Source organism: Anser brachyrhynchus (assembly GCF_964034855.1).
Source record: "Anser brachyrhynchus genome assembly, chromosome: 16".
Taxonomy (NCBI): Eukaryota; Metazoa; Chordata; class Aves; order Anseriformes; family Anatidae; genus Anser; species Anser brachyrhynchus.
Window position 1 is genome coordinate 13,142,379 of NC_137734.1, and position 27,044 is coordinate 13,169,422.

The window sequence follows — 27,044 nt, forward strand, 5'->3', positions numbered from 1 at the left end:
ACTGGTTTCTGCAGTCCGAGCGGCAGCCCCGCCACGTCAGGTGAGAACCAGCGCCGCTGGGCCTGCCCTGGGGGCTGGCAGGGACTCGCAGGGCTCCTCTGCACAACTCTAGAAATAACTTGGTTTACTCCTTGATTTTATAACCTGCTGCCAGCACTCGGGAGGCAAAATACCCTTAAAACGTCCCCAGCTGTTCCCTCAGATGTACCCACAGTAGCGTGCCCCTGGGATCCGCCTCGGGTTTTTATGGGAGGCCGGGAGGGCTGTTACCAGGTAGATGCCATCTGCTAGCGCTGGCTTTGAGCTGTTGGAAAGCTGCTTGCATACCTTGCACAGCTTGTCAAGTATTAGGAAAAGCAGCTCTGGTTTCTGAATGTGGCAGGGTTGGGTTTTTTTCCTGTCATCTTGAAACTCAGTTTTACGTCCCCTGGGTTAAGCCTTGTAGCAGGATGCTCCTGGCTGGCACTGCTGCTCAGCGCTGGGAAATGTTCCAAACCCCGGTCCTTAGATCACTATAATTTCTTTTTCCGTGCTGCAGCTTGGTTAAAATATACCCCACTCCTCCTCTCACCCCAGATTCCTGCCACATACCTGGCATTCCTTCATCTTTAATGAGATGAGGGAGTGGGGGATTTCACCCTCCTGGAATTTTAGAGGAATACTAAGTGGATTTTTCATGAAAAGCCCCATTTAGGATACAAATCTCCCTGAAAGATGAAAGATAGTCCTTGCATGGCAGACCTGGCTTTGGCTGGTAATGGCTGACAGTTTCGAGTTCCTCGTTTGATTGTGACTTTCTGCTTGTGCTGTGGTGTTGGAGCGAGCTCCAGGGCTGGTGGCTGGAGCAGGGCAGGCTACTGTGAGATGGGGACACGTGTGCCCCTCCGAGGCTGTTGGCACTTGGCTTTTCCGCCGGTCGCTGCGATCTGGCCAAATTCTCCATATGGACAAGGCAACGTAAAAGCTGTCAAGGGAGAACAGCTCTGTTCCAGGCTCCGTCAGTTTACCCTAACAGACATAAAGCTGCGGCCTGGACCTGGTGGTGGACCCCGGCAGATGTTGAGGGAGAAGAGCATCACCACCACAGGGCTCTGCCCTCCTCCACCTGTCGGAAAGGGCAGGCTGAGGAACACAAACCACAGAGCTCTGCAAGGGTGTGGGTTTTGGAGTAGCAGCACCACGTGCTGCCATGAGCATCTGCTTCGGAGACACCATGAGCTGGGCTGTGAACATGTCAGAGCCTACTGAGATGCTGCTGTGGTAGCCCCACGCCACGGTCCGTGCCCCCTTCTGTGCACAGGGGCTTTTCTGCAGCCTCGTGCTGCCAGGAGCTGTGGAGCAGACACAAAGGCACCGGCCTGCTTTCATCCAGCTCTGCAGTGGCGGAGGGCCACGGGCTGTCCTGGCTGCGGAAGGAACAACGGGGAGGAAAGCTTTGATTTCCCCAGCCACGGACACCTCGGGCGGCGCAGATGGAAGGAACTGGGGGCTCCTGGTTCGCTTTTATCCTTTGTTAAGCGCCGGTGGCTTCTTGTTGTGGAGCCGCTGTGACCTCTCTTTTGGCTTTGTTTATGCACTCGCTGATGTTGTTTGCAGCAGGCCTTTGATATCCAGCTCCCGCCAGGAAGAGCTGAGCCTGGCTGCCCACGGCGCGCTCCAGCCTGGCAGAAGGTGCCACCGTGGTGGCACCACGCAGAGATGGGTCTCTCCATCTCCCGGGGAAGACAGTTGTGTGCTACTAGGGGCTGTCCCCAGGGTGACGACTTGTGCCCAGCACCTGCCCTTCCCTGCAACCACAGCTTGCCTGGGGAGCGGCGGGCATGGCCAGAGCTTGAGCTCAGGAGGGAGCAGCCAACAGCGTTGCACTGCCAGCAGGTGGAGAGGTAAGACGCAAAGAAGCAGCTGGCTTTTATGGGAATTTGTGGTGTTTTTCTATGAATAAAAGAACTAAGACGTTGCAGAGCTTCTGTGCTGTGTTCAAGCTGCCGAGTCGCACCTGCAGCAGGCGGGAGATGTCCACCACGCGCGATCCACAGCTGCAGGCGTCGGGAGATGCCCACCCCCCGTCATCTCTCTGGGCTGTGTCCAGGCCCCTGTCCCCACCATCCTGCTGTCCATGATGGCCTGGGGACAATGCTCAAACCTGGAGGAGACAGCTCATGTTCATGATTACTGCCTCTCAACCCCTTCTCTCAAGTGCACTTTAAAGTCCCCAGTGAATGCTGTTTGTTTGCAACACAACAGATTCTCCAGGCACCAGACAAGGCAATTCCCAGGAGCTGTAAAACCCTGAAGTGTGTTTACACAACTCAAAACGCACTTACGGTATTATATCACCCTTCAATCTCCTCAGCTATTTTGCGTGCTGGGATCTGAAATACAAATGCAAGCCCTGGTTGTGCTGTGTGCCTTACGCAGGCCTGAAATGGGTCTTTGATTGCAAATTCAATGAGCTATGAATGGCAGATTCTGCAAACAAACCCCATCGCAGCAGGAGCCAGCCCTCAGGAACGTGCGTTTTTTAAGGGTATCACAGACAGCCACCTGAGAGGTGGGGTCAGAGCAGGTTTTGCTGCCAGCCGCGGGCTTTGTGGGACGGCTCGGTGTGCTGTCCCCGTGTCAGCTGTGGGGTGGCTCGGTGTGCTGTCCCTATAACCAGCAGACCTCTGGCTTTCAGCTCTCTCCCATACCCAGCTGCACGGCCCATCGGCAGCGCTGATGCAGGGCCCTGTGGGAAGCAGAGCTGGGTCAAACGCGACTGTCTCTATGCTGCAAGAAGTGGAGATTAAGAAAGAAAAAAAAAAAAAAATACCCCCCCAAAACCACCCACGCACAAAGAACTAGCACAACAATAACCCCCACAAAATCCCACTGTTCTGATTTCAGTATTTTCCACAGAAAGACCCTCCCAGGCCTTGTTCTCAGCAGAAGACAGGCTGACTGCTTTCTATTTTTATTCTTTGTAGGAGGGTGTTTGAGCTGCCCCAGCTCCTGAATTGAAGGAAGTCCTTTCCTGAAATGTGGACAGAAGTGCTCCAGGGTTTTCTGGCTCAGGAAGTCATTCTTCGGACCTGAGGCTGGCTCCTCTGGGGCCACAGACACCAGAAGTCCCCGTCAGGCTGGTAGAAGCTGAGCGAATGAAGCCCTGCCAAAAGTGACGATTTTGGTAGTTCCTGCTCTGCACACTTCGTGTCCTCAGCAGGTTTTTGCCAGCGTGTCCCTTTCTTTTCAAAGAAGGTGCTGTGTTTCAAATCTAGGCAAAAAAAAAAAAAAATAAATCTAGTTTTGTTTCATTGACATCCTAAGGACTTTCTTGAAATTAAGTTGAAAATGTTTATTTTGAAAGTGTTTTGCTCCTTCAGATTCGTGTTTCTACTTGAAAATAAAAAGCTTGTAATTCTGTAAATGTGGCATCATCTTCTTCTGAGATGTATAATTTGAACATTTTGAATGTAAGTGTAAGCCTTTAATGCCATAATTTCTTAATACCACTGCCACAACTGTTTAGACGTATAAGTCATTTGATTATAGCTTTATGTTAAATGAGGAGCCATAATTAATATGATCATGTTTAAGTTTCTTCCCTACCGAGCGTAAAGATAGAATAATCTCTCCAGAGAAAAGAGAGCTTCCTCACAGGACTAAACCGAAAGATTTTTTAATAATTTAGCTTTTGGAAAAAGAAGTTCAAGCTGTTAGTAGATAGGACTGAAGCAGGACAAAATATGCAAAGTGCTTTGCTTACAAGATGGGGAGCGAATCTCGGTGACCCTTCCTCTGTTCTCCCCTTTCCCAGCTGTGGTCAGGGCGCAGCGAGACATCCTATGGAGCTGGCCCTTTTCCTCCTCCCAGCACCATCCCATGGCATACCCAGAGTGAAAAGAGCTCTCTGGAAATCCTAATTTTTTCATTTCTGTCTCCCATTTTAGCCTAACGTATGTCTACCAGCCATTTTCTGGAAGCAGCAAATGCATGCAGGAATACCAACCACCCTGCTGTCCTATCCAGCCCCTAGGGACGGTGTCTGACAGCTGGCGCTGAGCGGGGTCATGCTGCTCATGGGTTTGTGCTGCCCAGCCCCTGCTTCCTGCTGTGACCGCAGTACCTGGCTTTTAACTCAGCCCTGCTCTGCCAAGCTTTGAATCAGCGTGGAGGCTTGGTTTTGGAATAGCTCATAGCTGATGCACCTGCACCGTTTCAGCGGGTGCTTGTGAAACCTGCGAGCCTGCATGCAGGGAGACGTTTCCACGTGCCTCCAGGTACGTGCACGTCAGCACCGAGCGTGGTGGTGTGGCCCCCTGTGCTGTCAGGGCATGCTGCTGCACCTTTGTAATGCACACCCCTACAGCACAGGGGCATCCTCCATGCCCCAGGGTGAAGCAACCGCAGCGGGCACCAGCGCTGTGCCCATCCCTGCAGTGCTCTGATGCATCCCACAAGGTTCGACATGCCAGCATCCCTGGTAGGCACCCCGCTATCTCCTGTGCAGCACGTCCTCTGCTGTCCCGTCCAGCCCTTCAGCCTGGGAGCTTTATCTTCTCGTGAAGGCAGTTCAGCGCTGATGGCTTCAGCAGGAGCAGAGCTAGGTGACTGGAGCTTGCTTCACCTGCACTCCAACGCCGTGTGCTGCAGCCTTGTCCTCAGATTGCTGGTCTGCCTCAGGGCACAGCCACAATCCCCAGGTTTTGGTGCAAAGTAAATACACTCACACCCGTTCCCTCTACCCACAGCGATACCCCTTTATCAGCCCAGCCAGGGGAAAAGGCCGCTCTTACACTCACATTTCACCCTTGGGAGGATACAGCTGAGCAGGGAGTCATCAAGAGGGTGTTGAAATAACTTGTGATCTCGAACTTGACCTCCAAATTATTTGTTTAAACTTCTGAATGCAGGGGGAGGAGAGTGTACTTCAGCTAGCTGTTTCTGCAGGGCTGAAAGGAGAAACACGCACTTACTTTTGCCTGCAGTACTCCCTTAGTAGTACTTCAACACCAAGCATCCCTCCCAGATCTCTGCTGACATTATTAGCAGTAATGGTCAATTAGTTGTATGGGGAAGTGAGGAGGTAGGAGTAACAGAGATGTCAATTTTAGCGCTTTGGGACAAAGGAAAATTAATGTTTGCTGAGCAGGAAGGATTTAAGCCCATAGCAGGGAAGGGAGGAGAAGGAAAAACTGTAAGCCTTTAAAGAAAGGACTGTAGAAAATATTTAACAATGCTTTTTAGGGCTTGCCAAACAAGCAAAATGCATTTTCACCTGCTGGTTCACATGGATTTGACTTTTGATTCATGATTATATAAAGTGCTCTGCAACACAGGTTTTAAGCAGGGCTTGAAGGTAAGTGGATCCTTGTGCCATTGTATTGTTCAGGAGAGGAATGTGGTTTTGCACTATTGATAGACACAGAAATTTGCAGCAGGTCAGGCCTGGGCTGCTGAGGGATTAGGTCAGTATCAGCTCTTGACGCTGCCTTAAGGCAAATTGAATTTTCCACAGAAGAAGGAGGGGGGGGGAAATCCTACAACTTAACTAATCAGCTGCAATTGAGCAAGGCAGCAGGAACCACTCACCCCTCCACCTTGCTTGGTAACGACAGTAATTAGATGGTCAGCTTGATTGGAGCATCCCTAATCCTTGCAGAGTGAAGGAGATGCTGCCCAGCTCTGCCTGGCTGCACGTGGCCTGGGGCTGGTGAGCAGGAGGGGAGTTTTAGGTGGGGAAAAGGGGTGTGTGTGTGTGCTGGGGGCTTGTGGTAGGTGATGTGTATTACTTTATAGGGGTTTGGTGCTGATCTCTGGGGTTCCAGAAGCTCTGCGTCTGTTGGCTTTCACTTGCTGAAGTCTGCTTCTAGGGAGGTGAGTGTAGGAGGTGGGCTACTGCATGTGGGATGCTGTGGGTCCTGTTTGTCAGGTGCTGCTTTCCTTCTGTGCTGGGGTTGCTGTGTGATGCAGTACCCAGCTGCGTGTTAACGGGTGCTCTTGCTCCTGTTAAACTCCTGCACTGGTTCTTTGCTCAGGCTGAGCCTTGTGGGACCAGCAGCTGCCACAGCGTGGGGCTCAGAAGGTGCTTTTGCTGAGCAGTGTCCCTAGTTGTGGTCTCTGGCCTCACAGAGCTGTGGGGTTCCTGTGGCTGCAGCCTCCCTCTGCCTTGCCTGGAAGAGGCTCACATTAGGTAATTAAAAAAAAAAAATGCAGTGCTTTTCCCAGTGCTGTTGTTGTTAACTTTTGCCCTGTGAACCCTGCTGCGGTGTAGCTGTGTGGGTCTGGGCTGAATGCTGGGGGTGGTCAGGGACGATCGAGGGAAGAAAAGTCAAAAAGCTGCTGCAGCCCTGCTTTCTCCTCCTGTGCTTTGACACGTCTGTGGCAGTACAGACAGCAGCTCTGAGGCCGGGTGGGCCTGCCCACAATGAACGTCCCCACCACGGTAGCGTGTGGCTGGTCGAGGGCTGGTGCCAGGCGGCGCAGGCTGGCCTGGGCCCATTCTGCGAGCGGTGCTGGGGCTGTGCGGAGGCTGGGGCAGGGTGCTGGGGCTGGAGGAGCTCAGTCAAGTGTGAGCGAGCCCCGAGGAGCGAGCCCTTGGCTCCATGGACCCGTGGGGCCTGGCTGAGCTCCAGCCTGGCAGCAGCCATGTTGGCCCTGTGGATGCTGCCAGAGGAAAGGGGCTGTCGTCTTGCATGAGTGCACGTGAAGGGTGATGCTGGAGAGGACACAAATGAACTATTCAAGCTTTTATTTTTTTTTTCCTTCTGCTGGCATTGACCTGTGGTTTGGACGCTGGCTTGATCTACATGGATGTGTCTGGCTGTGAGCATTTTTGATGACACTCGCACTGAGAGCGAGGCATCTTGTCAGAGGCTTAAGGTGCCCCACTCTGGTCCCAGGACATGGTGCGTGCCCTGACCCTGGATGAAGAGGCACAGAAAGGGCTAGCACTTCAAATTACAAATCTGGTTTGGTGACCTTCTCAGCACAGTATAGAAAGGCTTTGGACTTTGAAAGGATTGAAAGCAAACGACACTCACGGGAAAGAAGAGACGGAGAGGTATAGCCTGAGTTGTTGAGGAGGTAAGGCTGCTGAGACTTTGTTACTGCTCTGTGCAGTGCTGGAGCACTTAGAGCCTTGAAGGGGGGACTTCTGGGCTGTTCTTAAATTCACGGCAAACAGGTTTCCTGGAGCACAGGGTTGAAATGATCAGGGTATAAATAAGGCTGTGTCCCAGGGGCTATGTACTGCTAGTGGGTCCTCACCTGAGCTCTCGGCCTGGTCACTGCGCTGCTCCTGCACCTCCAGGCACCTTCTGCCTTTCTTGTTGTAACATTGGCAAGAGCTCTTGTTTGTCTCTGTGTTGGGTCTCCCAACTGAGGCCTCCCTCAGGCCACAGTGCCATCGATGCGTGATAGCCGGAGGAAACAGCGCTGGCATTTCTCATTCAGTGCTGCTCTGTGTTTTTGTCCCATTAACTCCAGTTTTCATCTTCAGAATGGGAGCCAAGAGCTGCCTGCTGGAATTAGTGAAAAGAAATGGCAGGAGTTCTCCCATACCCCTTGCCATACCTCCTAATGGATAGCAGCACACCTCCCACCACAGTCCTGGTGCTTACGGGGATGACTTTATGGTCAGGGATGGGGTTGATACAAGGTACCAGTATTTTAGCATAAGATTCCCCTAGCTCACATATCATTGCTTTTTCTTGGAGTGTGATTTAAGGCATGGCAAAGAAAATCACTTCTACTGAGAGCACTTGCTACAGCTGCCAGACTTACATATTTCTGGTGGCTTCGCTGATGCCTCTCGACCTTTCCATATGCCTCTAGAACACCATTACCAAGAAAATTTAAGACCTTACCAAAGAAGCTTAGCTGTACTATTTTGTTCTCTGTTACAGCCCTGAAATGCTGAGCAAGGGCTTCTGAGGAAGAGCTAGGTAGCTTAATCGCCACAATTTGGGAGCTTGAGGGGCTGGTTTTTTTTGTGTTTTTTTTTTGAGAGCCTTTGTCCAAGCTGGATGTAGAGGTCTGTCAGCATGAGGCAGACCAACGTCTCAGGCTTCAGCTCCTGCAAGAACCCCCTTGGAAATAATTAAACGCTGATGTCAAGGCATCTTAACAGATGGAGGAGCTCCGTGTGTACTTTACGGCCTGCTGTAAGTAAGTGGGAGAGGCAGGAGTGCCAAAGTCTTCCTAAACCCCCTCTATGTGGAGAAGCTGCAGTTTTATATTTCTTGAGTGTGGTAATATGAAAACATTGTGACTCCTTGAGAAATTAAGACCGCTCAGGTTAAGCATTGTAAATTCCCCTCCTAGTCTGCCTTTCCAGAACAATCCCTGTTAAAAACCCTGGTTGTGTGGTTTGGGCAGGCTTGCAGGGGGTGGCAAGACACCCCCTTGCCTTCAGGGCTGTGCTCAGTGCTGCACATCTCCAGCTGAAGTCCTGCTGGCACTGTGCACTGAGTCATTACACCGGTGACTTGGTTAGGATTCTGCACTGGGAGTTTAGGGAGTGACTTGTTTCTAAAACTGGGCTTTTATTCTTTTGTCTGTGGGTGGAATTAAAATAAAAAGAGAACTTAAATGCAAAGCAGTTATCAAAATTCAGAAGCCTCTCACGTGCTTTGTGATAACTTACCCAAAGTCTTTTGTATCTCTGTAAGGCTGACTTCCCTTCTGCCCTCATATTTTCCTGGGAAGCTGAACAGTTCAGTACCTCTGTTCATCTCCTTGCTAATGAGTCAACACCTCTAATGCTTTCAGAATGAAATAGGCGTTCATATGTTGCAGATACTTATCAAAAATGAGCCTCTGCCACTTAGGTTACATAAATTCCACCCTGGTGGTGCGAGTTCTCATGTGTGCGGTCACCTTTATAGCAGCTGGATAACTGCACGATTAAACCCCTCCATTGTTAGCCGAGCAGTGGTAGTTCCCTGCAGGGAAGAGGAGATGCAGCGTGTCAGTGAACATGTGAAGCCCTTCCAGGTTATTCAGCAAGTCTCCTGATTAGAACTCAAGAGTAAGAGGTCTTTTTCTTATGAAAATGAGGGATATGTGAACAACCTCACCTGAGAAAGAGCCATCATCTTGCTCTTTTTTTTTTTCCTTTTGGTATTTATCTTTCTTGTGAAATATGCTTAGACAGAAGGATGAATTTGGCAAACAGCAGGAGAGTCTTGTCTGCTATCAGAGTAGCTGGTACAAGGGGGAGACAGATGCTTAACAAGCTCTCAAAGCAGGAAACTTCCAATTAGTATTGATTAGAAACGATTTTTTCTTATTGCAACTACTATAGTGTGGTGTATGTTGTCATTAGCACTTTTCTTGTCACAGCTGTCTTTGGGCTTTGTTTACCCATTGGAATCTGAATGAAAAGATGGCCTTTCCTTTCTTCTATATCAGTAACAAACCTAGTTAACTGGATTACATATGGAAACAATTAAGGGGGAAAAAAAAACCTGTAGTAGTTGTAGAGCCATATCTAGGCTGATTGCTGAATGCAGTGAGAAAGGAGATAGCTTTCTGCTTTTGCTGAAAGCTCAGTGAAAGCGGGGAAAGTCTGGGCTGCTGCAGAATAAACCCAGAGCTGGTGGCAGGAGTGCCTCTTGTGTTGCAACAGCCATCCACATACTGGCATTTTGCTGCTTATGTAAAACTGTCAGTGCACCTGAGTGGTAAGGCCACTGTTTTTAGGGAAAAGAAAGCCATAAGCATGGAGCAGGCATCTACATCCCTGTGACCTGCTCCCTGTTTCTTGCAGCGTTATGTCCTGGCTGTAGCTCTCTTGCATGCAGCTGCTCAGGCCCTGATTCAAATCCTGCGAAAACTAATGGGGTGACTTTCATTAACTGCAGAAACCAGATCTGGCCCTAAAAGATGGACAAAGACTTCTGACACGCCTGCTCCTGGCGAGGCTTTTATGCCTCCGGCTATCAGATGTGTGCTCCACCGAGCAGCAGCATTAAAGATGCATGGCCTGTGGCATCTCTGTTTCCTGGCGGGCTGGCGAGGGCTGCTTGGGTCTGAGTGGGGGCTGCAGCGCTGAAATTCTCTGTGGGCTCCTCTCCTGTGGTCAGGAACTGATGAGCTCTGAGTGTCTGAGCCAGACCGGCCGGGCAGAGCCATCAGCGCCTCGATGTAAGGACGGGCTCGGAGTCCGGAGGAAATCTCCTTCAGGGGTTCTGCTCCAGGGCGAGAGCAGCGTGGGGATGCTCTCGGGAGAGGAGAGGGACCTGAGTGTGGCACCAGAGCCCTGGCAGCAGAGACAGCTCCATGGAAAAGCCTCACCTGGCACCTGGAAGGTGAAGCTCCTCAAACGGCACGTGGGGACATGGCAGGGCTGCTTCATCTGAGGGCTTCCAGGACAAAAATGCCCACAAAAACCAAGGGCTTGGGGTTGGGATTCAGGAACCCCCTTTGCATTTTTTTCTGTTCCCAAAGGTTGCGAGGCCAAGTTTCTCTCAGATTGGATTCAAGAATACATTAAATAATCGTATATTAAACAAATGTCAGACACACCCTTAAACACTTCAGCTTGTTAAATACCTGAATGCCACGGGGGATTTTATGGCTAAACACTCCGCGCGCTGTGCAAACCAGCTTATCGGACAATATTTGCTTATTCTGGGGAGAAAGCTTGCGGATGAGAACAAAGCACTGATGAGTTTCAAGTGCACTGCACGGAGATAATTTAATAAATTGCCAATCGATAGGTGTCCAGATGAAGGTAGAAGGGCTTTTAATGGGACTGGTAGGGTAGAAAATATCAAAGCAAATTATGGGCACGACTGCTGTGTCTAACCTGCTTGCCTCTGAGGACAAGTCCCGATCCAGCCTGAGCCATTGGCCTAGAAGAAAGTGGAAGGGTAGGGGCTGTGCTGCAGCCTCCTGGTGGCTCCCACCTCGCTCCTGTGGGGCAAGCTCTGCTCTTTGCAGGGCATGGATGGAGCCACTTCTCTGCTGGCTTTCCATGCTAATTTTTGCTTTCTCTAAAATTCAAGGCCGTTACCTGGGGCAATGGCTTATTTCAGTTAGAGGAGGGGAGTGGGCGTAGCTGAAAATAAAATAACATTGTTATCTAAAAGCTAAGCCACCCTTCAATAAGGTCTAGCATCCAGATGCTTTGGGAGTGTCTTGCTTTGACCAACTTCTCATACCAAAACTCTTCAGCACTGACCCTTGGGCTGCCCGGAGGTGTCTGTTTTCAGGTAGCCAGAAGCTCTTGCTTCTGATTCAAAACCCTTTTGGCCCAGGAGGGTGGCTTTGAGCTGTCATTTTAAATTCCCCAATGGCAGCACCTGTGCTGATGTTAGCACAGTGGGTTTGTGCAGCACCAGAAGTGTGCCATGCCCTTAAGTCTTGACTCTAAGTTGTGTCTGGCCCTTAAAGTCTTTCCATCAGAGTTTCTCAGAGGCTCGCAAACACTGGGTTAAACCAGCTTACTTCTGACCTTCAAAATTTCCAGCCAGGTGCAAAATTTGCACCTTGAGACAATCTTTCTAATTAATCTTCCCACCCTGCTGTGAAGAAGGTAAGTAACAGGCATTAACTGCAGTTCGGGGATTGGAGGAGAGGAGTAAGATGCAGAGCTGTGATAGCATAAAAGGCTTTCAGCCCACAAACCAAACTGGAGGCAGAAGAAGATCACAGCAGTGTTGTCCCCGGGTGGGCTTCCCCCAGAAACCGCCTGGGATAGCGCTTGCCCCGTGCAGGACAGAGGCTGCACAGGGGACTTGGGCATTAGCAAGGACGTAGGGATTAATTAGGGGATTAAAGCCACTATTGCTGAGGGCTGGTGCTTGAGGTGGACTCAACTTTGGTGCAGCGCTGGGAGGTGGAAACCAGCCCCACGTGTCAGCGTGCTGGCACAGTGCTGGGCGCTCAGCAGCCCTGCACCGAGAGCTGAGCACCCAGTGCCCCTCCCCAGGCACTGCCCGGCCTGCCCCCGGCGAGGCACCCGAGGGTGGAGAGGAGGATGGTGATAGAAAGGAGAACTCAGCTTCGCACTCGGCACTGGGCAGGTGGCCAGCTCCTGACCACAGGGACTTTAACCAGGAACCCTGCAGGCCATGGATCTTTGCCCATCGATCTGAAATATTTCTTTCTTGCCAAGGGTGTGAACTCCTGCAGTACGTACACAGGTCAGCCTGGCCCCAGCTCTCTGCAGCTTTTGGAGGGGTTTGCTCTAAGCCTACTCCTGTTTTTGTGCCTACAAATGGTCCTTCCCCTGGGGAAGTCCTGGATGTTAACGCTGTGTTGCTTTGGGCTGGTGGTGCTGCTGGAGCTGGTGTGAAACGCGTTACCCGTGGTGAGCTGGCCTCTGTGCCCACAGGCAGGAGGAGGAACGGGTGCCAGGCAGCCGATCTGCCCCTCTGTCTCTTTAATCCCACATTTCTGCTTCCACTTTCAGCTTTCCCTGGGTGCCCTCCTGCCTCCTCTCTGCTGATTTCCTTCCCCCAGCTCTCCTTTTCCAGCCGCACCCTGGTTATGCCGTGTAACCCTCTGCAAGACACTGAGAGCCTTCCCAGAACTTCAGCACTTCCCAAGCCCTTGAATGAGTTTATTTTTCCCAGAGAATTACCAATGTCAGTGCTTGTGCTGCAGCACCCTTCTCTCAGCTGCGGTCTCACCACGACAGCACCCGTCTCAGCCCCATCTCAGCCCCCTTTCCTTGTCTTGTCCCTGGCAGCTTCCTTCTCAACAAGCCAGGCCCCACAGCTGGGTCGCTCCTCCCCTTCCACCACCCCACAGCTCCCCTTGCACTGCTCATTTCCTCCCACTATCTGTGTTCAGAGCCTCTTATCCTCATCGTTAAACCTGCAAGATTTCCCACTTCACCCTCCTTTTCTGTCCCTCTCTCTCCCACACCCTCTGTGCCCCTGCCCAGCTCACTTTGCCTCTTGCCCTGGGCCAGCCCCAGCGCTCGAAGCAGCCCATTGCCATGACCAGCCTCGGCCTTCATTTCTTATCTCATGGCTCGCTTCTTCCCCCAGCCCCGGTGGTGCTGCCAAATGTCTCCCGTGAGCCTTGCCCAGCAGAGCAGACACCGGAGCCTGGACTGCTCCCGTGCTTCACAGGGGCTTGTGCTTGTTTGGGGCAGGTTTCAGCACAGACAGGGGCTGCTTGGGGCCATTTGAGGCCTTTTTAAAAAAAACAAACTCTTACCATCAGCTGGAAGAACGTACATCATGAGACCTTGAAAAGAAATCTTTGGAAGCATGAAATAAAGAGGAGAGGGAAGACAAGGCAGTGGGTTCAGCCCGTGCCCGGGGTGACCTGCGCGGCTCCCAGGGCGCTCAGCTGGTGCTGGAGCCTGCCCGTGCTGGGCTGGTCCCTGCTGAGATGAGCGGTCCCCACGCAGTACGATGCAGCGATGGGAAGCACATGAGCCCTGCACACGTGAAGAGCAGGGGCTTGGTTTCTGCCGTCCCCTTGCTTCTGCGTTTTTATCCCCAGCACAAGACTGGCAGCTCCTTCTGTGTGTGCGAGCTGCCGCAATCGCTGCAGCTTCCCACTTGTTTTTTTCCTCTGGAAGACTCGGTTGGTTGTCAGCGCCTGGTCTGCCCGCTGAGTAACTTGCATGTTGGGAAAACACGAGAGAAAAATCTTCTCCTCAGACCTAGGTGAAATCTTTCCAGCAAAGAGTGAACTTAACAAAGAAAGGAACCCGAGGGACCAAAACTAGCCGTGAAATGGGATTGAAGTCTGGATGAGGAAAGAGATGTTAGGAGCTGGGTCTTTGAACACGCTGGATGCTTTAGGAGTGCTTTTCATGGAACTTTAGTTTTGAAATAGCTTTTTTGTTTTTGTTTAAACCTAAATCTTTGCATTCTTTTTGTTTTATTTTTATTATCTTTTTAATAATTTTTACCAAAGAAAACCATGAAAACCTGACCCAGGGGATTTTGACTGCATTAGAAAACAAACAAGCTCTATTTCTATTCTATCTCCAAATCTTTGAGTTGGCAACTGAATCGAGAGCTTTGATCTGCCAGCACGGAGGAGGACACGCAGATAGATGCCTGCGGGTCCTCCCTCAGCCCTGAAGCTCTCCACCTTCTCCATGGCTGGGCTCTGGGCACCGCGAGGGCCTGCAGACGTGGGAGCTGGCTTCTTGTCCTGCTTGCAGTGCTCATAACCCAGCCTGAACAGAAAGCGAGCCTTATTTTTTTTGATCCTGTAACTGTTAGGATGCATTTCAGCTCCCCGTGCTGACTCACTGCTCTGGCACCGAGCCAGTTTATTTATATGATTTCCCCCCCCTCATTACCATACGTGCCTCAGAAAGCAGCTGTGCTTATAGCACTTCTTCAATAAACAAACTAAATTATGGACTTCAGAGGACGATCCTAAGTCGCTCGGCTCTCCTGCGCCCTGGGCTAGGGCTGCAGCTGCCGGGTTTGGAGAGCCTCCCCGGGAGCCTCAGGGCCGCCGAGGCCTCTGGCTGGTGAGGATCTGAGTCTGGCCCCAGATCCGTAACTAACCTTTACCTTGGCTGAACTTTTTCCCATTTCTTCCATCCCCAACCCCCACCTTCGTGGATCCAGTCAGGAGGAGGACATGGCTGTAATTCCTTCTCATCAGCTTTGTTTTCCAGACCTGATCATTTATAAATCCATCGGTAAGACAAGTTTGTACAGCTAAGGCACTTGGTGACTCTTGAAACCCATTTCTGCTGTGCTGCAGCAGGAGTACGTGAGTTCTGGATAGATGGCCTGAGACACACCTGAGGAGACTCCCACCTTAAAGACTTTCATGCTATGGATGCCCTTTCGCACCCAGGTACAACTGCAAAGGTCCAGCTTTGTTACCGCTCAGCGCTTCCCCCCACATTGTCCCGTTCAGAGGAGCGATTTGTGACCCAAACCGATAGCTATTCGTAGAGCTAGAACGTTTTAAGGAAATCCCACAGCTCAAAGGTCAGAGCTGCCTCCCCGTTGCTCTTATCCGGCGCCTGTGTGGAGGCCTTTTCCCAAAAGGAAACGGGGCGGCTGGTGATTAATCCTCCAAACCTACCGAAACCTATCTCACCCTGGAAAATGCGCGGAGGCAGGATCTGACAGCAGCGTGAAGCATCCCCTCGGCGGTGCTCCCCAGCCCTGCAGGGTGAGCGCGAGCTCCCCGGAGCTTCCTGGCTGCGCTCCCAGGCCCGGTGACTGGTTTGGGCTCCGGGCAAAGCCTCTTATCTGCCTCGTTTTGTCGGCCTGTGAAATGGGCATGAGGCATGCTTCGGGCACGCCGTTTGGTTTCGGCACCGCCGCGTTTTGCAAGCTTGACGTGAACCCGGCGTGGCGTTGAGGGCCGGCTCGTAGTTTCCCCTAAAAACGCACCCCGAGAGAGCCCCCACTCCCTCCCCAGTTTGTAACGCCGCCGCTCCGTGACAAACAGGAACCTGCCACCAGCCTGGGCTGTTTATGCTGAAAATAAAGGGCAGCACGGCCGCTCACCCGGATTTCCTCCCCAGACCTTCCAACTCCGGCTCAGGCAGCGGCGTGCGCGCGAGCCCAGCCCGTACCCGGAGCCCCATCCAGCAGCCTCACCACGACGGGTGGCTGCGACAGAAAGGTGACGGAGATGCAGATTTCCATTTTTTAATTAAATTTATTACGCGTGCACGCGATCTCGCAGCCCAACGCTCGCACCGGCCCCTCCCGCAGCATCCCCCCCGGGGACGCTGCTGCGTCCCCGGGGGGGATGCTGCGAGAGGGGCCGGTGCGGAGGATGCTGCGAGAGGGGCTGGTGCTAAGGATGCTCCGGCGGCCACCTGCAGGGCCCGACGGCCCCCCCCCCGCCTCCTCCAGCTCCGCGGCCGCGCCTCCGAAAGCCGCGGCCCCACCTCGGGGCGGAGCAGCAGCAGCAGCAGCCGCCGCCGGAGGAGCCGGAGCCGGGGCGCTGGGAGCTCGGCGGCCGGGCCCCGCTGCGCATCGGGTGAGTGGCGGGGCAGCCGGCACGGAGAGGGGACGTCTTGGGAGGCGGGGGGGCTCCGGGGTGATGACCCCTTTTAGGGGCGCGACAGCCCCCGCAGAGCTCGTCGGCCGGCGAGGGTGGGTTTGGGAGAGGGGAGGGCCGGGGGGGTGCCCCCCCCCCCCACCGCCTCCCCTCCGCCGGGGTCTTGGTCGCCTCTCCCGGGTGGCCGCAATCACGGAGTTTCGGTAACTCCAGCCCTGTGCAATCCTAGACAGGGCTGGTGAGAGCCGCTTAAATAATGCAGCCCGCTGCCCGCCCCCGGTGGCTCAAGGCACCCGGGTAATCCCACAATAAATTTGTCCGACCTTACCTCGGACGCAGCTAGCGCTGAGGACGGGATTAGGTCCTCAGGGCAGTTTGCTCCCCTGGCCAAAGGCTGGGTTTGGTGTTTGAGGACACCCTTGGGCCGTGGGTCATCGCCCAGAGCCCAAGGAACCGAAGGGGGGAATCTTCCCTCGCTTCACCGAGGGGTTTCGCTGGTTGCCTTTAGAAATCCTCTCCCCTTTGGCATAACCACGCTGTGGAAGAGATGTACCTGAGGCAGCATAAACGTGAGCGGCCGTAATTCCTGCAGTGGCACCGGGATTGCAGCTGGTCTGCGTGTGAGGCGGCGAAGGTCCCGCCTGGGGAGCGGCTCCTCCAGACGCCGGCAGCAGGGCTGAGCGCAGCCCAAACTCCGCAGCGCCGGGGTCGCGGCGTTGGGGATGCTCTCGGTTGGCTCTGCTGGCAAGAAAGCAAGTTCTTGCTCCTAACCCCGCTTAGTTATCGTGGGAAGGTCCCTCCTGCGCTGTGCTACCTCTGCTTGAGGAGGGTGTCTCAAGCTACAGGGGAGGAGAAGAGAAGGTGGCTTCTCGTCCTCGTGGAGGAAAGCACGAGGTTCGCAAACCTGGAAGTCGATGATCTCGGTTTGAGCCCTCCGTGCTCCTGGAGAGCTCGGGGAGCCTGGGGAGGAGCGGCCCGGGGGCTGCCCTAGCGCTCACCTTGACCCCGGCTGCCTCGGCGCGGCTGCCCTGAGCTGGCCGCTGCCGCCGGGCGCCCTGCTCCTGACGGAGAGGGGCCCGGTGCCCGTCGGGCAGAAAGCAGGACGGGCTTTCCAGTCTGGAGCCAAACTGAAACTGGAGGGGTTGTGTTGTTCTGGTGAAAGACACGCTAAATCCTGACTAGGAAGAGCACCTTTTCATTTATGCTTTCCTGGCTTCATCTCCGTGCTAAGGGTTTGCTCAAAAACTCCGCGTGATTCTGAAAACACTCTTCTTACATTAGAAAATACTCTCATTACATTATTTTTATGGGTTTTGCTTCATGTTGTGAGATCTCTTGTGAGGATAAAAAGCTTATTTTCCTTCTAGCAGGAAGACACATATGAGGGTTTCATAACAAAAATAAGCTTTAAAGTGTTGAACTTCTGATGTCTGTGCTGGGTGTGATGAAACACTGAAATACAACTTTTTCTTTTTTGCGTGTTCGGGCTGCCCGTTTCAGACAATGTCTTGTTGTTGAGTCCTTCAGTGCTGGAAAAATGACCCTGTGTGAGTGTGCTGGTACCAATTGTACCGGCTCCTTGGTGCTTCTGCATCGCTTCTGCAGCCACTTTGTTAGGACCTCATTTTCCCTTGGTTTAATAATTTATAAAATGCCTGTTGCCTCTAGGCACATTTCATCCAGTAAGAAGAAAAACATCAACCAATGTTTGCTGGAATAATGGTTACAGAGTCTGAGGCTGACAAATAATGAAGCCTTTGTGGGTGAGGGGATGTCTCGTTTTTGTCTTATGTAAATTAGTGAAAAAGCAGGGTTTGTGCTAAGAAGTCTTCAGGAGACGTTATTCCTTCCTTATTTCCATCCTTAAAAATGTCTCCTGCTCTCTGGAGATGAAGGGGGGTTTAACTGTGACCTTCCTTAACCTGATTTTGGGTGTGATTCTCTTTTTTTTTTTTTTTTTTTTGCTTTTACCTGCGTCTGCCTCGAGCTTGGCAGCCCTCTGGTATTTAATGGTTGTGAATTACGATAGGAAATTCAGGTCCTTCATCTTCACAGGATTAACTTCTGTGGCTTGAAAGAGGTCGGTCTCCTTTTGGGCAATAAGTGGCCCTCTCAAAGCAGCAGGCCAAATCCTCGGCCAGATCCTCCTGAACCTCTGTCATTAGCTGCACTTTGAGTCACTCGTTTTGCTGGAGGGGGAAGATTGGCCGCAGTTCTGCTCGTCTCGTTCGAAGCTGCTAAATGGTGGCTCAGTGACCCGAGTGGGCAAATTGCATCACCAGCTAACTGGCCGAAGAAGATCTTGCCTGATATCAAACAAACCCGCCGCTGCTGTTCTTCGTTCTGAAGCCCTCTCCTGCTCCAGGTGATCCCTCTGGGTTCTGATGCTTGCGGGTTTTTGTTGGGGCGCTGGAAAAGGGAGATGACAAACTCTTCCCGTAGCCGTACCTGTGAGGGGTCCACTCCACCTTCAGGAGGTTTTGCAGGTGTTGTCCCTTAAAAAAGCATCAAAATCGTAATGTTCCAGCTTGCCTTCCCCTGCTTCCCCTCCTCTTCCTCCTCAGAAGGTGGCACCGCTCACGGGGACGTGGTGTCCCCAGGAGGGGGCTCGGCTCTGCACCGAGCCTGGCAGAGCTGAATTTTGAAAGAAGGTGAGAGCACGATAGCGGGGCCCCCCTCTTCACCTCGCCGTCCCTGCTTTGGCAAAGCCCTTACCAGGAGCGACGTGCCTCTGCCCCCAGCCCTGCTGGCACGCGTGGGGCAGCGGCACCGCCTCGTGCTGGGGACGTGGCTCAGGATCAGCCCGCGCACACAGCGCGTTTCCTCCTGTGCTGCCTGGCCGGGTCCGGGGGACGGTGCGCTCCGCCGGCGCTAATGATCAGCCCGACCTCGCGTCTTGTTTGCTCATTGAAAATAGTTCAGGGCTGGCTTCCTCTCTGCTGGGAGGCTGTAATTGCAGGCTGCTGGCGGGTGCAGAAGCATCCAGGCACCGCGCTTTCGGCCACGTTGCCTAAAGAGCTGCAGGAGCGAGCCGGGATGTGTGAAAGGGGTCAGCTGCTCGCTTTTTGCAAGGCTCTGAGTTGAGTTACACCACCTCCGAGGACGGCCTTGCCAGCTGGCTCATCCTTCAGGGATGTTTAAAGAGGCTTATCGCAATCTTACTAGAAATCTGTTGTCTTCTGTTAATCTGCTCGTCTCTCCTCAGCTCCTCTCCACGTGCTCCCTCGCACATTCATCCCGACAGCGCCGTGCTGCCGGCGCTGCTGCCCATCGGCACTGCCTGTGCCGCTCGCCCAAGTGCTCCTGCTTTGGGCATGTTCCTTTGCAGCCTGTCGCTTTTTGCTCCCCGACATGTTTTTCTTTCTCTATATATTTATATTTCTATATTTCTAGTAATAATAAATTATTTTTAAGGTGACGCTGGTGCTTTGCTGGCTGGGGTGGAGGTGAGCAGCCCAGAGCCTGATGCTGTGCCGGGTCCTGCTGGGCTGCTCGGTGTGAGCCTGAACTCGGCATCACCTCCGTGCAGGGGCAAGTACAGCTTCCAGAGTAACGCGTTTCTTCTAATGGACCTTCTCCTTCCAGGCCTCACAGAAGCGTGTAAATACTGTGGTTAACAGAGCCCCGTCCACACCTAGAAAAAAACAAATAGCTTTAGGAACACTAAGCCTCGATAGCGGTATGAAGCAAACAAATGGTGTATCATTTGGTGTGGATTAGGTGAGCTGCAGGGTTTCCAGCTCTAGAGGCCCGGGTAGGAAATGACAAAGCCTTTGACAAAGGTGGCTTGGCCATCCCTGCTTTCAGACACCGCTCCCGAGTCCTGATGCGGGTATCGCTGCTGCCGAGAGCTAGGAGCGGTGTATCTGCCTTCCCTCTGCTCTTCCTCCAGCATAACACACAGTTTGCTCTCCTGGAATATTGCTAGCTGGCAGGGAAAGAGATATAACTTTTTTTTTCCAGAACAGTCAGCTGATTTAATCCCATGGGAAGTGGTTGGAAAGCAGGAGGCAGGTGGGTGGGCATTCCTGCTTCATGGCTTTCCGTAATTCCAGGAGGAGAAGGATAAAGCACGAAGTGCGGTTGTTGGGTACTCTTTTCTGTTTGCATTTGAAAGAGCTTGATAGGCTGTGATTAATGAGGCTAAATAGAACTTCGATAAATGGTAAACTCAAATGAACATTAAACACAAACGGCTGTGTAAGGCAGCTTTTGCTTGCGCGCCCAGCACGGATTGTAGGCTCATGGTAGCGCTGCCTGGCTCGCATTTGGCAGAGCGCGTTGTGCCGGCCGTTCCCCTGTTGTACAAAGAGGGAGGAGAAGGGAACGCGTGTCCGTGTAGGGTGGCTGCTGGGCAGCAGCTCCCGGCCAGGTGGGCTCTGTGCAGACCCTCCTGCAGGCAGCTCGTTCCTCCCCGGCCTGGGTTAATACAACACTGCCAAACTGGGACCGTCGGAGCTGCGTCCCGGAGCCCCACCTGTCCCCATATCCAGGCTCTAATTAAGGATGCTCTAAAAGCGGCAGGCCAGCTATGATGGCCTTGCGGATCAGAACCATTGGCCTAATCTATTTTTAAAGTGAATTAAACTAGAAAAAGGTACTGTCACTCTAGAGTAAGAAGCCACCTGGGGAGTTAACCCAGAATAGTTGCTCTGCTTTGAATTCGCACCCTATCTCGTTTCAGAATAATGTTTCTTTCCACATATGCAAGCTCTGTAAGCACAGAATACAGGAGATGACTTAAACAAGTTCACCCAACAGAGCTAGGAAAAAAAATATTCTTTTTCCCGAGGTCTTCTCTGCATTGCCTCCTGGCGATCCGCACACGCTCCTTAACGTAGACATCCTTTGCCATAATGAATCTGCCCTCTTTCTTGCTCTGCCCCTGCAGAGATCTGCACTCCCTCTCCAGCCCCATGCTGTGGTTTGTTTTAACATCCGGAGTGCCAGCTCCCCGTAGCAACCTCTCCTCTCCTCCCCTGTCGTCTGTCCGGCCTTTGTGCTGCTCGCACGCAGGAACGAGCATCTCGAGCGCTCCTCTCCGCAGGGAGGTGGCACAAAGACCTCGTGCCGGGCTGGACGGGACCTTATTCCCTTTAACCCCGGAGGCGATTTGAGTCCCAGGTAAGACACAGCATCAGGTGCCCGGATCCCAGCCGGGGCTGATCACCTGAGCCGCGTTCAGGTGCCGGCCGTAAATAATTTGCGCTGCCGGAGCGACTCGCTGCTCTGCCCTGTGCTCGTCTTGCGGGGATATTTGCATGATGTTTTGAGTTGCGCTGAGACACTCTGCTGTTACGCTGCTCCTTCGGATTTGTCAAGCTCAAGTTAAATGTATATAATTTTAACATCTCATGATTCTTTGGGGGCTGACTCATGTTTTTTTGGCCTGAATGAATCATAGCTCTTGAACTCCATTGCTAAATTCATTATGCAACAATTACAGGATTGGAAATGCCACCCTAAGTGCACACAAACAAGCTGGCAGCAATTTTCCCCTCCTTTTCTCTCACCCCGTGTTGCCAAGAGACCTCCCCTGTGAGTTTGCTCGTTAGCTCTTGCCTCCGCGCTGCAGGTGAGGGGCTGCTCAGCACCCCGCGCCGTGGGGCTTTGCCCTCGAGCCGGAGGGGGCAGGAGCTGCAGGTCCAGCATTTTTAGGAAGGATGAGAGGGGGCAGCTAGGAGGGAGGGCTGGAGATGCACAGTCTCACTTACCTGTGCCAGCTGCCTTGATTTTGTCCCAGCTGCCACGTGTGACACCGTGGTACAGTGATGGCACCTCTAATGGTCTGTACGGGAAAACCCCGAGGAGGAGGCATTGCAGCAGCTCCATGCAGCAGCGCTGGATGCTGGCAGCATTGCACAGCCGTGAGCTCTGCGGAGCTGCTTGCTAAGCAGCTCAGAGGTCAAATACCCATCAGAGGAGAAAGACCAAGGATGATGTGAGGCCTGTGCTGGCTGTGAAGTGTCTAGTGAGATCCACCAACATGTTCTGCTGCCTGGCGCTAAGCTGAGGTTTAGGTATTTGTGTAGGGCTTGGCTTTTTATTACCGAGGTCCTGAGCAAGCAGCATTCAGCTGGTGTGTGAAGGTAAGAGGGGCTTTGTCCTGGGTGGGCCGTGCTTGCTGACCTGTTTGACCCGCCAAAGCAACGGGAGGGAGCCATGCTTCAGATGTGGCAGTGGGACACAGAAGGACCATCTCCACCACCTGCGGGGTTGGATTTCTGGCTTTAAGATGTCCCTGTACCTGAATACGACTTACACGACCAGAACAAACAATTTTCTGCCATCCAGCTAGAACAGCTTCTCAGAGCAGTGTCAGCTGAGGCAGGTAGAGAATGGCGAGCTGGGTACCTGTGCCTGGAAAACTCCAGAAAGTCTCCCTTGAGAGCAGCCGTTCTTCCCGGCTGAGGTCTGGCCCTTAAATCTCAGTATTTCGGGGAAGTCTTTCTCCCCTGGGCAAGTCTGTGTGTCTGCAAATCCAGGCATAGCTGCACCCCCAGGCAGCAGAGAAGAAGGATGGCCAAGCCTTGTGCTCGTGGGTAGAAGAGGAGAGGGACCTGTGGCCGGGGAGCCCTGGTGCTCGTAGTTGCAGAAGGGGCAGAAGCAAAGTAACTGCCGGGGAGGAGAGAGGTACCTGCAGTTCTGACACTGTGTTGGTAACCAAGTCCGTGTGAAATGTCCTAAGTCATGTTTGCAACGTAATAAATGGTAAAGGTTTGAAACTGAATGTAAGAGCAACTGCGTGGTCAGAGCAGCAAGTCAGGCCACCACGCCATCTCTGACTGTGGCCAAGTGTAGAGGCAGAAAACATGAAAAGTAGGGCATGGATGGTGACGTACGGGTTGATAGCTGCGCCTAAAAATAAGGTACTTTAGAAACACAAAATCTGCCTCGCAAGCAAGGCAGTGGCAAGCTGCTCCGAGTGTTTGATTTGAGACTGAAGCTGGTGATGTTAGCGCCGCAGAAGGCTGTGTGTTTGTTTAAATCTGACGGTTTGCATCTAAGATAAGACAAGCTGCTCTCGAGCTGTGCTTGGGCCGAGGTGGAGGTGAGAGGCAGTGGTGGGGCTGTTGGTGGGGATGCTTTTCCTGCGCCAAGCCCAGCTGGCAGCAAACGGCATCCCGTGCAGGGCTTCTGCTGTCCTGCTCTTGAAATGTTAGGGGGCAGCTTTCTGGGAAACGCACTTCAAGTACTCCTGTGGGATTCAGGAGAAACAAATCTTGATGATTGCCCTGCAGTAGCAATGTCTGGTGGTGCTGGGCCTTGCTGCTGCTGTGAATGGGCTGATAGTGATACCCCAGAGCAACTGTTTTATGCTGCAGGGAAGCCTGACCCTCTGCAGCCTCATGCCCCCTTCTTGCTTGCTTGTGGCTGACCTCAGCCTGGGGGAGAGGGGTGGATTTTTTGGTGTGGAGGAGCAGCGTGTGCGTGGCTTAGCAGCAGAATTAATAAGGCACTGTGGAGTTCACCAGGGCATAAAGGCAGTGCCTCGGACAGAAGTCCAGATGTCTGAGCTGTATGGAGCAAAATTTCATGCGCTGTAGCGTGGATAAATTGTTTTCCCCAAGGTCTCACCTCTTTCCTCTCCTGCGGGGCCTGCGGGCTCCCTGCAGGTGGGCAAATCCCTCTGGACAGACGTGCGGGCTCCCCAACAGACGGGAGATGTGCGGGCGCCTTTGAGTGTTACTTGGTTAAGATCTCTCGAGGATCATTGGAAAGCTTATAGACGAGCTCAGTAGTGTCTGCAGACATTAGGGGTGAAGGCATTTGGTTAGCAATAATTAAATACAACTGCTATTTAAAAGGAATGAATCAGATGATGGGGAAGAGCATCCTCTCGTACATCTCCCACAAAAATCAATATCCCTTCTGCCAGGTGTGCAGCAGACGCTTTCAGATCCTGTCAGTCACATCCACGCCGACCGCAGAGGCAGCTGAAAGCACAGCACCATCCCGACGGCAGAGCTGCTTCCCGGGCTCTCAAGCCCTCTTCTCCCACCACGTGCCATTGTCACTGCCCAGGTGACATCAGGGCCATGGCCGGGGCCAGGTGCCTGCTGCTGACGGGCTCCACGGTGTTTGCTCTGCGGCCTCGTGGTCTGGGGACCTCTCCTGTCTTCTGCTTGGGCTGGTTCCTGCTGGGACCGCTCGGTGCTGAGGGCTGGGTGGCCAGCTGGGACGCAGCGGTGGGCTCTCGGCGTTGGTGTCGGTGTGGCCAGCTCCACAGCAGACGTGCAGGGAGAAGTTTTCTCTTGCTGAAACGTCCCAGGGCTGGCACGGCCGCAGGTACCGTGGGGTTGCAGATGGAAAATCCATTCCCTTATCGAGCTCGCTGCTGTGCCAGAGCAGGGCTGTTCCCCGTGTTTTTTCCATGTGCCACAATGCGTGCGGGTGGCTTTACACAATGAAAGGACTTCGGTCAAAAAGCGGTGTGCAGGCAAACAGGGCTTCAGCTGGTATCGTACGGGAAGGGTGTGGGCTTTGCAGTGGTGTTTTTGAGGTTCTGTTGGAAATCAGCTATTTTTCCCCCTATCTCTTACTTTAAAGCCTGTTTTGCGGGCATCTGTTGTTGTTTTTCACATTCAGAATCTCCAAGAGTGTAGTTTAAAATGTCAGGAAAGGGGATGCAGGTCTGAAAGGTCGTGTACATTTGCCTGTTGCAGGTCTGATAAAAAATGGAAGCTTTACCCCCAAAAACAAATGAAAGGAGGTAATCTCACTGTCACAGTTGGGTCAGGCTGCTTTCCCTGCAGGTGTCTGCGTTGCAACCTGCACTCACATATAACTTGCTGTGGAAAAATAAATGGAGAGCCGAATTGGAGACTTATGCCCTCAATTAATTTTTGTTCCACATAATCGGCGCTGCTGCATGCTTTTCCTTCACTATTTAGCCGCTTGGCTCAGAGGATGGGCCTGCTCCCGTGCGAGGGAAGCTGGGATTCGGTTCATGTTTGCACAGAAATCCTGCTCTGATCTTCCTTTCTTTGCCTAAGGGCAGGGATCCTGCTGCTCCTCTGATGCTGGAGATAAATTTTGTTAGCAGATACTCTTCTTTGGGAGAGCAAAGGGGAGAGGGGAGTGGTGTGTAATGAACTCTTGAAGGAATAAAATTTCCTTGTCTTCGAGCATTGTCTTCTCTGGAGTCGTACAGTGCTGCCCTTGAGGCGGCGCCTGCGCTGCCTCGGGGACAGGCAGTGGGGGCACAGTGGGGACTCTGCTCCCTGTTTAGAGCGTAAAGCCCTAATTGAAGAAAAAAGAGGAACTGGTGCAGTTGGTGTGCGGTCTCGGCAGATCTGTGGGCTGTTGAACAGTTTTCTCTATTGCACAAGACTCGTTTGATGTGCAGTTTGAAACTGAGCCCCAAACTTAGTTATAATTTGGACTTGATTCAAAACCGTAATTCGATTTTTTTTCCAAGTTCAAGCTGATTGAAATGTCCCTCTCCCTTCTCCAGACTGGAAGCTGATGACCAAGAGCCCAGGTCGACCTGGAAGCAAAAGGCAAAACGGCAGTTTCCTACCTGGAAAGCCGAAGGGGGCTGCTTAATGCAGCAGGGCAGCAGCCTCGAGAGCGCTGTGGTGACCAGAGGCGGGAGCTCTGTGCAGCAGATGTTCTTCTCTGGCTTGAGGTTTTATAAAATGCCCCAAAGTCCTGCTGCCTTGCGACGGGAAGCGGGTTCAAAGAGTGGCTTTGCCCAAGAACCACTCGGAGGGACCCAAGTGTTGTGTGGTAAAACTGCCGGTGTTCGACAGGAGCTGGCCTGGCTCTGGTGCTCGAGCGGACTTGCGGCCCGCTTCCTACCTGCATCCTAAAGCGGAGCTGGTGGTGAAGGCTGGAGCTGAAGGTGCAGCTCTCCCCTTGTTTGCAGGAGTTAAAGGGCAGCGTGCACGCGCCTGGGGACCACCGCTGGATTTGTTTTGCTTGTCACGGAGGAGCAGTGTGGTTCCAAACGCGCTCGTGTGGGGGAGGACCGCTTGGCACGGGAGGGCTTTTTTTTAAGGAAGCAAGGAAAGTAAGCCCATGTTGAAATATTGCTGGGAAAAAGAATGTATATTGTGCCATGTTGGGTGTTTACAGGAAATATACAGTGAAAATACTGAGGGGCTTTCCTCAGACAAGTGCCAATATTGTTAAGAGCGGAACAGTTGGGAGGAGAAAAGAATGAGGCACTTACATTTTTCTACTACCAGCATCAGCTCCAAGGAATTCTTTGGACTTGCTGTTTCACTTTTTTCCTTTTCCTTCTTACTCGTATTTCATTCCCACTGCTAGGAAAGAGCTCACTGAAGAGGGAGAGATTATCTGAAACCAGAGCTAACGCAGCCGAAGCAAAATGTTTTCAATTCTTTGGGGAAGAACCTAGCTTTAAATTTCGAGCTTTCCGTCAAGTGAGGAATACAACTTACACCGATGCACCTTCCCCACCAAATTTACCTTTACCAGCGATGGAACTTCCTTTGTGGCAGCCAGGTAAAGCGGTATCTTCGCTTTAAGAAGGTAATTGGGGCACAGATTAAGTTACTTACTTTGCATACAAGAAACCTGTGGGAAAGCCAAGAATCTCTCCCCAAACTCCCAGTTTCTGATGAGATCTCTCACCCAGAAGACTTCTGTACCCTCTCTTCCCCACCAGCATGCCACGGCAGTCTGTAGGAGTTGTGTTCCCCGAGGGGTCTTGGCTGAAATCTTTTAATTTTTTTTTTCAAGTAACATTCCTTGCCACTTTGACCTTCTTTCCTTTCGCTCAGTCGTGCTGCACGTGTGCTGCTCGAAATGCTGTAGAAGCTGAGCGAGGGAAGGAGCTGTTTGCTTCTGAGATACCAGCGAACTTGAGTCACGTGGCAGTGACTTTCCGAATTTTCACTCCCCTGTGTGGTTAACCTGCGGGTGCTGTGGGGCTTGCAGCAGGGTGCAGGAAGAATTGCATGGTGCCTGCAAGAATAATTTGCAACCAGAAGCCACGGTCAGAGCTGTCAGTGTGGCACTGAGGGACAAGCAGAGTTTCACCGATACCTTGTGCAGCGCAGAGCCAGAAATAATAGTCCCGAGGGGGCTCTCGCAGTGCGCTTGCAGCCCGCAGCCAGGCAGGTGACCTTGTTCTG

General features: G+C 52.6%; 1 protein-coding gene across 7 annotated transcripts in view; it reads left to right on the forward strand.

Moving 5' to 3' along the window:
- Positions 1-12,643: 12,643 nt before the first annotated feature.
- PPP1R16B (protein phosphatase 1 regulatory subunit 16B) overlaps positions 12,644-27,044 on the forward strand; it is a 63,456-nt gene continuing 49,055 nt past the window's right edge. For 2 of the 7 annotated variants that reach the window (XR_013939851.1, XM_080557536.1), the window contains exon 1: positions 15,642-15,918. The gene's annotated coding sequence lies outside the window, so the exon portion shown is untranslated. Of the gene's footprint in view, positions 15,556-15,641; positions 15,919-18,340; positions 21,064-26,214; positions 26,440-27,044 lie in introns of those variants that run through there. The other 5 variants (XM_080557532.1, XM_080557531.1, XM_080557535.1 and 2 more) reach the window with 5 other exon arrangements.